The sequence below is a fragment of the Scyliorhinus torazame genome, chromosome 5, assembly GCF_047496885.1.
Source record: "Scyliorhinus torazame isolate Kashiwa2021f chromosome 5, sScyTor2.1, whole genome shotgun sequence".
Classification (NCBI taxonomy): Eukaryota; Metazoa; Chordata; class Chondrichthyes; order Carcharhiniformes; family Scyliorhinidae; genus Scyliorhinus; species Scyliorhinus torazame.
This window is the reverse complement of record NC_092711.1, coordinates 212,754,341-212,766,910: the sequence shown is the minus strand read 5'-3', so window position 1 is coordinate 212,766,910 and position 12,570 is coordinate 212,754,341. Positions and strand designations below refer to the sequence as shown.

Genomic DNA, 12,570 nt, shown 5'->3' with positions numbered 1-12,570 from the left:
AAATAGTGGCATGAAGTCTTTATTGACAATATGAAGGATCTCATTTTAGTGTTTAATCAAAAAAAAGCTCCTTTAGCATGCCCTCAGCATTGCGCTGAAGTGTCCACCTTAATTATGAGCTCATGACTTTACAGTGAAACTTGAATCTACACCGTTCTGATTCAAAGCGAACATGTTGCCACAGGTAGTAGTATTTAGCGGTACCTTGTAATCGGCTGTCTTTTATCATCATACAATCACGTCTGAGTTCAGCTTTGACTGAGAAAATCAAATCGATTTTATTCCATGGGTTTTTGCTAGCATTTGTGATTCTGTTTGTAGTTCAGTCATTGGTTTACACTGATTATTATTTTGCTGTGACTAATTCTATGATCTTTTAAACCAGGATTTTGCTTCTAATGAATCTTTATGAAACCTTCAGCTTTGTTAGAAGAAACAAAAAAACGATAAAATTCAGAAATATTTCGTAAAATTAATTTTGTCAGCCAACTTTTTATGAAATCAACAGCTTTGTTATAAGAAACAAAAAGTGGATAAAATTCAGAAGTATTTTGTAAAATTAGTTTGTCAGGCAAACCTTTTGTGAAATCATCAGCTTTGTTACAATAAATAAAAAGAGGATTACATTCAGAAGTACTTTGTAAAATTAATTTTGTCAGCAAAACTATATGTTTTTTCTTTCACGGGATGTGGGTGTTGCTGGCTAGGCCAGCTCTAATTATCGTTGAGAAGTTGGCGGTGAGCTTTCCTTCTTGAACCGCTACAATCCATGTTGAGCAGGTACACCCATAGTGCTGTTAGGGAGGGCATTCCAGGATTTTGACCCATTAACAGTAAATATATCAACGGTGATACATTTCCAAATCAGGATGGTGAGTGGCTTGGAGGCACACTTGCGGGTGGTGTTGTTCCCATAAATCTGCTCCCCTTGTCCTTCTAGATATAGAGGTGACAGGTTTGGAAGGTGTTATTAAGGAGCCTTGTTACGTTACTGCAGTGAATTCTGTACATGGTGCACACTGCTGTCACAGTGCACCAATTGTGGAGGGAGTGAGTGTTGAAATTGCTGGATAGGGTGTCATTCAAGCAGACTGTTTTATCCTGGATGATGTTGACCTGATGTTATTGGAGCTGTGACCAACCTGGTAAATGGAGAGTATTTCATTCCACTCCTGATTTGTGCCTTGTGGATAGTGGACAGGCTTTGGGGAGTCAGGAGGTGAATTATTCATTGCAGAATTTCTAGCCTCTGAACAGCTCTTGTAGCCACAATATTTATATGACTGCTCCAGTTTAGTTTCAGGTCAAATTAAACCGCAGCATGTTGATAGTGGGTGATTCAGTGGTATAATGCCATTGAATTTCATGGTAAGGTGATTGGATTATCTCTTATTGGAGATGGTCATTGCCTGGCACTTGTGTGGCATGAATGTTACTTACTACTTATCAATCCAAGCTTGATTATTGTCAAAAGTCTTGTTGCATATGTAGCCACAGTATTTATGTGACAGATTCCGTTCAGTATCTCAAATTAGCATGGCCGATCTCACTAACGAAAATGAAATGAAATGAAAATCGGTTATTGTCACAAGTCGGCTTCAAATAAAGTTACTGTGAAAAGCCCCTAGTCACCACATTCCGGCGGTTGTTCGGGGAGGCTGGTACAGGAATTGAACCCGCGCTGATGGCCTTGTTCTGCTTTACAAGCCAGCTGTTCAGCCCACTGTGCTAAACCAGCCCCTGCACATTTTGGGGAGATTTTATTCGATATATTGCATAAAACTAACTGCAATACTCGATGAAGGAATTAAAGCATTAACTATTCATTTAATGAGGCACAGCAAAGTCAATGGAAATAATGAGAAACTTTAGGGCTTACATGCATTACAACTGAAAGTTCAGAATTTTGACTCACTTCTACTACACAGAGGAACAGAGCATGATTCCCAAAACAATCTCATTGTAACGTATGACTCCCATGGTGACTTCATGGAATACACCATCCCATGATGACCCCATGGGAACATATGACCCCACAACAAACCAAAAAGATGTTTTTATTATATACTTTTTCTCACTTTCATGTGGAACATGGCTAATAATATTAACTGGTCCACATAATCTACCGTTCCAATAATGGGGTGGATTCTCCATTATCTGACGCCGGTATCGGGATTCCTGATCGGCTGGAGAATGGCGGGTTGTCTGAAAAATGGGATCGACGCCGGGCACCAAACCGTTGCAATACTCCAGTGGTAAGATGCAAATGGGTGATTATAATGACATTTACAATATAAATAACAGGCTGGAGGCCTGATCCACCACCAGCCACTCCCCCCAATCCACTGATATGCATCGACCCTCACAGCGGGAAATCTACTGGGTGGGCTTTGGTGCACGTTTCCTCAAGCGTGGACCCCGACGTGGGTCAAGGGAGTCTGTGCATAACCGAGGTGTCCCCCAAAGTCCATCAGAAGGCCCCCTCCCCCAGCAATACAAATCCTGCCGCCCCCTGCTGACAAGTAGGGACATTACAGGTATAATGGGTCAGCCACCCATAGCATGCACGTATGAGGGTGACCTGATCCCCTCCTGTACTGATGCACCCTAGCCTCTAATCAGTCACCCCCGTTAGATCCTCCATCTGACCAACCCCCATCCTACCCATCAAACTCCCCCCATCAGAGATCCCTGCCTGAAATCTAAAAAGCAGTCCAGGCAGTACAGTGAAAGATCAATGCAGTTTCACTTGCCCTTCCCGAATATGTGCTGTCTCAGACAAAAGTATTTAAAACAGCAGTTGTTATAGGTGTCAGAGGCTTCCTCCAAAGCCAAGTACACTTGAAAGGGCTTTAAATTGTTGGATGCACTTAGGAGCATGCAGGTGGCGAAAAGCGTCATAGATAGGAGTTATACAGAGTTATAGAGACGTGGTCACACCCAAGGGGGAGAATGGCTGGTGATAACCGCTAGAAAGGGCAGGCAGTCAGCGCAGAAATTCTCTGTGGCTGTCCCCCTCTCTAACAGGTGTACCGTTTTGGATACTATTGAGGGGGATAGCCTATCAGGGAAAAAAACAGCAGCCAGAACAGTAGCACCACAACTGGCTTTGTTGCTCAGCAGGGGAGGGTAAAGTGCAGGAGTGTAATAGTTGTAGGGGACTCCATAGTAAGGGGCACAGATAGGCACTTCTGTGGACGTGAGAGACACCAGGATGGTATGTTGCCTCCCTGGTGCCTGGGTCAAGGACTGAACAAAAATAGGAACTCCTGAAGGGGGAGGGTGAACAGCCAGAGGTTGTAGTACCGACATAGGCAGGAAGAGTGATGAAGTCTTGCCGAAGGAGTTCAGGGAGTGAGACAGTAAGCTAAAAAGCAGGACCTCTAGGGTTGTAATCTCAGGATTACTCCCTGTGTCACGTGCCAGTGAGGCTAGAAATAGGAGAATAGTACAGCTAAACACGTGGCTAAACTGGTGGTGTAGGAGGGAGGGTTTCAGATTTTTGGACCATTGGGATCCCTTCCGGGGCAGGTAGGATTTGTACGGGAAAGTTGCATCTAAACTGGATGGGTACCGATATCCTGGCTGGGACGTTTGCTAGATGATTCACTCGGGAGGATTTAAACTAGTATGGCAGGGGGCGGGGGGGGGGGGGGGGGGGGGATCACCCTCAGGCAGAGCTAAAAAGGTGAAAAGTGTGAAAAGGGAGGTGGTCAATGCAGGATTGAGGGCGTTGTACCAAAATGCAAATGGATGATTATAATGAAATTTACATCCATTTCAATATAAATAACAAGGTAAATAAGCTTCTTGTGCACATTGAAATTGGCCGGTACGATGTTGTGGGCATCACAGAGACGTGACTGCAAGGGGATCAGGTCTGGGATCTAAATATCCCAGGGTATGTGTCCTATCAAATGGACAAACAGATGGGCAAAGGGGGCGGGGTTGCATTGTTAGTAAGGAATGAAGTTAAATCGACAGCAAGGAGTGATATAGGTTCAGAAGACATAGAATCTCTGCGGGTAGAGTTAAGGAATCGCAAAAGTAAAAAGACCCCAATGGGAGTTATGTACAGGCAACCTAGCAGTATTCAGGATGTGGGGCAGAAAATAAATCAGGAGATAGAAAAGGCATGTAAAAAAGGCAATATTACAATAATCATAGGGTACTTCAATATGCATGTGGACTGGGAAAATCAGGTTGGTAGTGGATCCCAAGAAAAAGAATTTGTGGAAAGTCTGAGAGATTTTTTTTGGAGCAGCTTGTGACAGAGCCTACTAGGGAACAGGCAATTTTGGATTTGGCGAAGTGTAATGAGGCAAATATGATTAGGGAACTTAAGGTGAAGGAACCCTTAGGGAGCAATAACCACAATATGATAGAATTTACCCTGCAGTTTGAGAGGGAGAAGCTGCAATCAGATTTAACAGTATTTCAATTAAGTAAGCGTAACTTCAAAGACATGAAAGAGGAGCTTGCCAGAGTTGATTGGAAAAGGAGCCGAGCAAGGAAGACAGTGGAATAGCAATGGCAGGAGTTTTAGGGGGGCTAAAGAAAAAGCATACAAAGTGGCGAGTATAAGTGGGAAGCCAACGGGTTGGGATGCCTGTAATAGCGAGCCGAGGACAATTAAAAAAGCAATAAAGGGGAAGAAGATGAAGTATGAGTGCAAGCTAGCTAGTAATATAAAGGAAGATAGGAAGAGTTTTTTTCAATATATAAAAGGTAAGAGAGAGGCAAAAGTAGACATTGGACCACAGGAAAATGTGGCTGGAGAAGTAATAATAGGAAACAAAAAAATGGCAGACGAACTGAATAGTTACTTTGCATCAGTCTTCACGATGGAAGACACCAGTGGGTTGCCGGGGCTCCAGGAGAACCAGGGGGCAGAGGTGAGTGTAGTGACCATTACTAAGGAGAAGGTTCTGGGGAAACTGAAAGGTCTGAAGGTGGATAAATCACCTGGACTGGATGGACTACACCCTAAGGTTCTAAAAGAGATAGGTCAGGAGATCTTTCAGGAATCACTGGAGGCAGGAAGGGTCCCAGAGGACTGTAAAGTGGCTAATGTAACACCCCCGTTTAAGAAGGGAGTGAGGCAGAAGACGGGAAATTATAGGCCGGTTAGCCTGACTTCGGTGATTGGTACGATTTTAAGAGTCCATTATTAAACATGAGATCGCGGAGTACTTGGAAGTGCATGATAAAATAGGACTGAGTCAGCAAGGCACCGTCAAGAGGAGGTCACGTCTGACAGATTTGTTAGAGTTCTTTGAGGGGGTAACAAGGAAGTTAGACAATGGAGAACCAGTGGACGTGATTTATTTAGATTTCTAGAAGGCCTTTGACAAGGTGCCGCATAGGAGACTGTTAAATAAGCTAAGAGCCCATGGTGTTCAGGGTAAGCTCCTGGCAGGGATAGAGGATTGGCTGACTGGCAGAAGGCAGAGTGGGGATAAAGTGGACTTTTTCAGGATGTCAGCCGATGACTAGTGGTATGCCTCATGGGTCAGTGCTAGGGCCACAACTTTTCATAATGTACATTAATGATCTGGAAGAAGGAACTGAAGGCACAATCTCAGAATAAGGGGATGATCCTTTAAAAATGAGATGAGGAAGAATTTCTTCAGCCAGAGGCTGGTGAATCTGTGGAACTCTTTGCTGAAGAAGGCTGTGGAGGCCAAATCACTGAGTGTTTTTGAGACAGATAGATAGGTTTTTGATCAATAAGAGGATCGGGGTTATGGGGATAAGGCAGGAGAATGGGGATGAGAGAAAAATATCAGCCATGATTGAATGGCGGAGTTGACCCGATGGGCTGAGTGGCCTAATTCTGCTCCTATGTCTTATGGTCTTAAGGAACTGAAGGCACTGTTGCTAAGTTTGCAGATGATACAAAGATCTGTAGAGGGGCAGGTTGTATTGAGGAATCAGGTGGGCTGCAGAAGGACTTGGACAGGCTAAGAGAGTGGGCAAAAAAGTGGCAGATTGAATAAAATGTAGAAAAGTGTGAGGTTATGCACTTTGGAAGGCGAAATGGAGGCAAAGACTATTTTCTGAATGGAGAGATGCTTAGGAAATCAGAAGCACAAAGGGACTTGGGAGTCCTTGTTTACGATTCTCTTAAGGTTAACATGCAGGTTTAGCTGGCAGTTAGGAAGGCAAATGCAATGTTAGTATTCATGTTGAGAGGGTTAGAATACAAGACCAGGGATGTACTTCTGAGGCTATATAAGGCTCTGGTCAGATCCCATTTAGAGTATTGTGAGCAGTTTTGCGCCCCGTATCTAAGGAAGGACGTGCTGGCTTTGGAAAGGATTCAGAGGAGGTTTAAAAGAATGATCCCTGGAATGAAGAGCTTGTCGTATGAGGAACGGTTGAGGACTCTGGGTCTGTACTCATTGGAGTTTAGAAGGATGAGGGGGGATCTTATTGAAACTTACAGGATACTGCGAGGCCTGGATAGAGCGGACGTGGAGAAGATGTTTCCACTAGTAGGAAAAACTAGAACAAGAGGGCACAATCTCAGAATAAAGGGATGATCCTTTAAAAATGAGATGATGAAGAATTTCTTCAGCCAGAGGCTGGTGAATCTGTGGAACTCTTTGCTGCAGAAGGCTGTGGAGGCCAAATCACTGAGTGTTTTTAAGACAGATAGATAGGTTTTTGATCAATAAGAGGATCGGGGTTATGGGGATAAGGCAGGAGAATGGGGATGAGAAAAATATCAGCCATGATTGAATGGCGGAGCTGACTCGATGGGCTGAATGGCCTAATTCTGCTCCTATGTCTTATGGTCTTAAATCCTCTGAAAACCTTTGAAATGCAATTGCAAATAGCAATACATTGTACAAGATAGTGATTGACAGGTTTATTAGTCCAGAGACAGGTGCTTGGTGGATTGTTAATCTATCTTTCTCTTCACCTTTGAATGCATCTCCATTACCTGCTTTGATGCTAACAACAATGTTTATAAACACTCTTGTTTTGATTGACAGTTCCTGGCTACATCATAAGTAGTTACGTGGTTTCTGTGGTAAAGTGGTAAAAAGCAGAAGTGAAACCACTTAGCTTTTTTTGATGTGGTCAGGACATGTCAATCATAGCAAGAGTATTAATACACATTGTGATTAGCATTATGGCAGGGTAATGGAGATTTGCTTCCTTTGCAATCTCTTTAAATCTGTGTCCTCTTGTTCCTGATCCTTTTTCGAGTGGGAACAGTTTCTCCCTATCAATCTCTCCAGCCCTCTCATGATTTTGAATATTTCTATCAGATATCCTATTAGCCTTCTTCTCTCCAAGGAAATCAATCCCAACCTCGCCAATCTATCCTCATTACTGAAGTTTCTCATCCTTGGAACCATTTTTGTAAACTTCTTCTGCACTCTTCACTGCATTCAATATCCTTTCTATCGGGAACTGTACGCAATATACAAGCTGAGGTCTAACTAGTAGCATGTATAAGTTCAGGAAAACCTCTTTGCGTTTATATTCTAAGCCAATATAAAGCCAAGAATTCGATATGCTTTATTAACTGATCACTCTGCCTGTCCTACTACTTTCAATGATCTATGCACATATAGACCCAGGTCCCTCTGCTCCTGCACCCCTTTTAAGTTTTATTGTCATTATTTTATATTGTCTCTCCCTGTTCTTCTTACCAAAATGCACCACCTCACACTTCTCCACACTGACCTTCATCTGCCACCTATCTTCCCAGTCCACCAACTTGCTTGTGTGCATTTGAAGATCTTTTCTACCCTCACCACAGTTTTAATATATTTCCAAGTTTTGTATCATCTGCAAACTTCGAAACTGCCCCTTGCATACCAAGATTTAGATTGTCTATATATATCAGGAAAAGCAAAGGTCACAATTGTAATGTGAGAGTACCTTTAAGAAATGGGTGCTTAAGAAATTTACCTTTAAGAAATGGGTGTTTATCAGTGATGTCAGAGTGTGGGTGGAGCTGGGCTGTCTGTCAGCTTTTTACTTTTGTTTTAGGCAAAGACAAAGCACGCTAGATCACGCAAAGTGCCGGAAGCAGATTGCAGAGTTGCAATCGCTGCTTTCAGTTCAGAAAGGCTTCCAGGAAACCTTTGGAGCAAAGTTAGATCAGGAAGACTGCCCTGATTGGGAAGAATTAAACGAGACAGCGCAGAGATATGTTCAGGGAACATGTGCGCAGGGAAAGCCTCAAAAGAGGAAAGTGCCCCAACCCCCCACAGAGCAGATAGTTCAGGCTCCAATGAACCCAGTCACCACCCACCGCACAGCCACATCGGACGATGCAGAATTTCAATACTCCACCCCCTTAACAGTGACCCAATTACGGGACGCATGCGATATGATCACACCGTTCCTCCCCACCTCAGATCCCCACCATTTCTTTGCCACAGTAAAGCATCAGGCGACCATGTACGGCCTGGATGAGCGAGAGCATGTAAAGCTCACAGTTTTAAGTTTAGACCCTTCAGTAGCAGCAGCCCTTCCCGACCCACAGAATGTAAGAGGAGGCACCCTTGCAGAAATGCATACCACGATCCTGGAGGCGGTCGGGTATAACCGGGGTGACCCTGTAGATGGCCTCAACAAATGCAGGCAAACGAAAGCCGAGCACCCCACAGCGTTTGCTGGACGCCTGTGGATCCACTTTGCAGCAGTCTTTGGAGACTTAGACCGCCCCCATTTGTCCCCAGACAACATGGCCAAATGGACCCGCACCCTTATCTCCCATGCCACAGAAACAGGACAGAAAGCTTGCACGAGTTATGATCCCTCAGAGGAGGCCCATAATGAGAAGTGAGTAGTGAAAAGATTGTCCCGCCGCTTGGGAGCAATCTGTACAAAGCAAACCCGCAGTCAAAAGTCCCGAGGAAAAGCAGGCCGACGCAGATATACAGGCAGTTACAACACACCAGAACCCCGCATGGGTAAATAAAGGAAAGAACAGCCCCCCACCCAAGTCACAGGAGTGTTACAACTGTGGACAGTTGGGACACTTTGCAAGAGAGTGTAATGCCCCTAGAAAGCCACAGAGAGCCCAGCAGACGGGCACTCTGAGTAAGAAGAAGACAGAGCCCATTCATAGTGTTAGCGCCCGTTCAGATCAGACGGAGCTGACCGGAACAGTTGGGTCTGCGACACCCTTTGGGATAGGTCCAGACGACCGGTAGTTGCAGTGAAAATTCGGGGACAGCCCATCGAGTTTCTATGGGACACTGGAGGGTCCCACACCACAATAAATTCCTCCACCATGTTTCAAAAAGACACATGGCCCACTACAGCCACTATCACCCTCAGCGGCTTTACAGGCCACTCATAGCAGGGACACATCACAGCCCCTGTACCCATTCAAATCGATAACATCACCACCAAGCACCCCGTAGTTTTAGTTGATCTGCCCCACACAGCAGAACACATTCTGGGAATAGACTTCATGAATTCCCACAACTTACCATTTGATCCAGTCAACCAGTGTGTCTGGAAAATGGCAAAATCCGCAAGAGCCCCCGCAACGCTCAACATAGGAGAATACACGAACAAAATTAGCGCAGTAGGTGAATTTTGGTTCAACCCGACCATGCTTAGTACGGACAAGCAGGTTAGGGCAGTTCTGCAAAAGAACAGGGCAGCATTCGCGACCCACAAGCACGACTGTGGACGGATGACTGGCTCCGTACAGATCACAGGACCTGACCCCAAAAACAATATGGATTTCCCCAAGAGGCAGAGGGAGCAATCTCAAAGGTAATAGAAAGCTTATTAGAGCAGGGTGTACTCAGATCAGTAGCCTCCACTAATAATGCCCCGATTTGGCCAGTGAGAAAGCCCGATGAATCATGGCGACTGACCATCGATTGCCCGGAACTCAACAAAATCACCCCCGCAGCAGCCCCCACAGTAGCAACAAGTCCCAAGACCATGCTCAAGCAGAGACTCAATTCCCAATTCTTTACGGTTTTGGATGTCAGTAATGGATTCTGATCCATTCCATTGGCAAAGGCGTGCCAGTACAAATTTGCCTTCACTTTTAAAAATCAGCAGTACACGTGGACATGCCTGCCACAAGGCTTCCACAACTCCCTCTCCATTTTCCACCGACAGCTGGCAAATGGTTTAGCCAAATTCTCTCGCCCCGAATGTCTGGTCCAGTACGTAGACGATCTACTACTGCAGATAGACACCAAGGAAGAGCACATTGAGCTTCTGTCCGAACTCCTGGAACTTCTACACTCAATCGGTTGTAAAGTCAACCCTAAAAAGGCCCAGATTTTGGAAGATAAGGTGATATATTTGGGAACAATTATCACACATGGTAAACGCGTGGTCGAGCATAAAAGGATTGACTCGATTGCTAAATTGCCCCTTCCCCAGAACGTTTCAGCCCTCCGGTCGTTTTTAGGACTGGTTGGCTACTGCCGAAACCACATTGACGCTTTCGCCAGCAAGGCAGCACCCCTCTCAGACCTCCTAAAGAAAGGAGCCCTCTGAGAATGGCTTCCGCAGCATAATGGATGCTGTGGATGCGTTGAAGCAATCACTCATAGCAGCCCCTGCACTACAAGTTCCAGACCCGCTTTCCCCTTACGCTATAGAGGTAGCAACCACAGACCGCACCCTTTCAGCCGTGCTCCTCCAGGAACGGCACGACCTGTTAAGGCCCGTAGCTTATTCCTCCAGAATTTTAAATGCTGTGGAGCAGGGATTTTCAGCCTGTGAGAGGCACCTGCTCGCAGTATTTTGGGCAGTTCAGTATTTTTCGTCTATTACCGGACTGAACCCCATCACAATTCTCACTGAATTCACCCCCACCCAACTTTTACCGGACGGACAACTCAAGGACGGTACAGTAAGCCAGATTAGAGAAGTTAGATGGACCCTTCTCTTGCAGGGACGGGACATCCCTGTTAAACGGACAAAGACGCACACCTTTTTAGCCGACAACTTACAGTACCCCGGAACCCCCCATGAATGTGAAATTATCTCTCCACACCACAACACAGGCCCCTTTATCGCGAAAACACCCAGGAGAAAGATAGGTAGTTCAACCCAGAGCCCCCAGCACACAGACACGTGCGAGCCCATAAAGATTATGTGGATGGATCTTCCACAGTCTTGGATGGGAAGCGCATAACAGGTTGCGGTATTTTTGTCGAGGACGCGCAGGGACGCGCCCTAGAAGAAATGGCAATAAAACTTCCAGGCCACTTAGGCGCGCAGGCAGCAGAGTCCATGGCTAATCACGTATAGTGGAACACCTAGATTCATTCCCCAACCCAGCAGACATATACTCGGATAGCCTCTATGTCTGCAATAGCCTCACGGAATTCCTGCCCCTGTGGAAAGCAAGAGGATTTGTTTTCGCAGACGGAAAACCCCTCCCCTCAGCCCCATTGCTCCGTCACATCTTAGAGAGAGCACAGAACAGGACTTTTGGGATAGTCAAAGTTCAAGGTCACCATCGTTCCTCCCCCCCCTGGAAATGTAAAAGCCGACGCACTGGCTAAAGCAGGTTCCAGGCAAGGATATTTTTGGACACCCCGCGAAAGCGCACCAGTGAATGCAGTTCAGGTCTCGCAGACAAAGATCAAGGATCTAGTGGAGGCCCAGAAGCAGGACAGCAATCTCAGGCAGATTTTAAAAGGAAACTATCCAGCACACTATGAGAGATTTAAAAATGCACTGACCACACATGACGGTGTGGTGTTAAAAGACGCCCCTGTTCCGGGTGCGGCTATGCGGAGCTGAGCCGCACGATTCGGCAGCTCCCGCTACCACGGACTGTCGGGCTCGCTAGAAGAGCCCCAACGGAACTTTTTTTGATACTAACCCGTGGGGAAGGTAAGAGGGAGGTCCCCCTCCAACTTTTATGAAACGGACTCGAAGCGTAACGGCCACAAAAGTGGCATTGGAGCAACGGGGAAAACCGGGGGAAAAAGACAAAATGGCGGCGGCCAGAGACAAAGTGGAGCTGCAGGAGTTTATCAAGCACTGCTTCGAGGAGCAGCGCAAGGAGATGCGTAAGGAAATGCTGGCGCCTATGCTTTCGGCAATCGAAGGACTAGGGATCACCCAGAAGGCCCACGAGGTTCAGATCCAGGAGGTACAAAAAAGAGTTGGTCAGAATGAGGACGAGATCTCGGGCCTGGTGGCGAGAGTGGAGCAGAACGAGGCGCTACACAGGAGGTGGGCGGGAAGACTCGAAGACCTGGAGAACAGGTCGAGGAGAAAGAATCTGCGGATCCTGGGTCTCCCTGAAGGAGCGGAGGGGGCCGATGCCGGGGCAAACGCGAGCACGATGCTCGGGGCGATGATAGCAAGGAGGCCCCTTTGAGGCCGCTGGAGTTGGACGGGGCACACCGGGTGCTGGCGAGGAGGCCCCGGGCAAATGAGCCGCCAAGGGCGATGGTGGTGAGGTTCCACCGGTTCACTGACAGAGAGTGGGTCCTGAAATGTGCCAAGAAGGAGCGGAGCAGTAATTGGGACAATGCAGAGATCCGAATATACCCGGACTGGAGCACGGAGGTTGCAAAGCGGGCAGTGGGTTTCAACCGGGCCAAA

The 12,570-nt window shown here is 46.3% G+C and overlaps 1 protein-coding gene across 1 annotated transcript in view; it reads right to left on the bottom strand.

Annotated features, from left to right (window-relative positions):
* The window catches only part of LOC140420930 (sodium- and chloride-dependent neutral and basic amino acid transporter B(0+)-like), a 242,665-nt gene that overhangs the window by 153,120 nt on the left and 76,975 nt on the right, over positions 1-12,570 (bottom strand). The gene's annotated exons all lie outside the window — the stretch shown is intronic.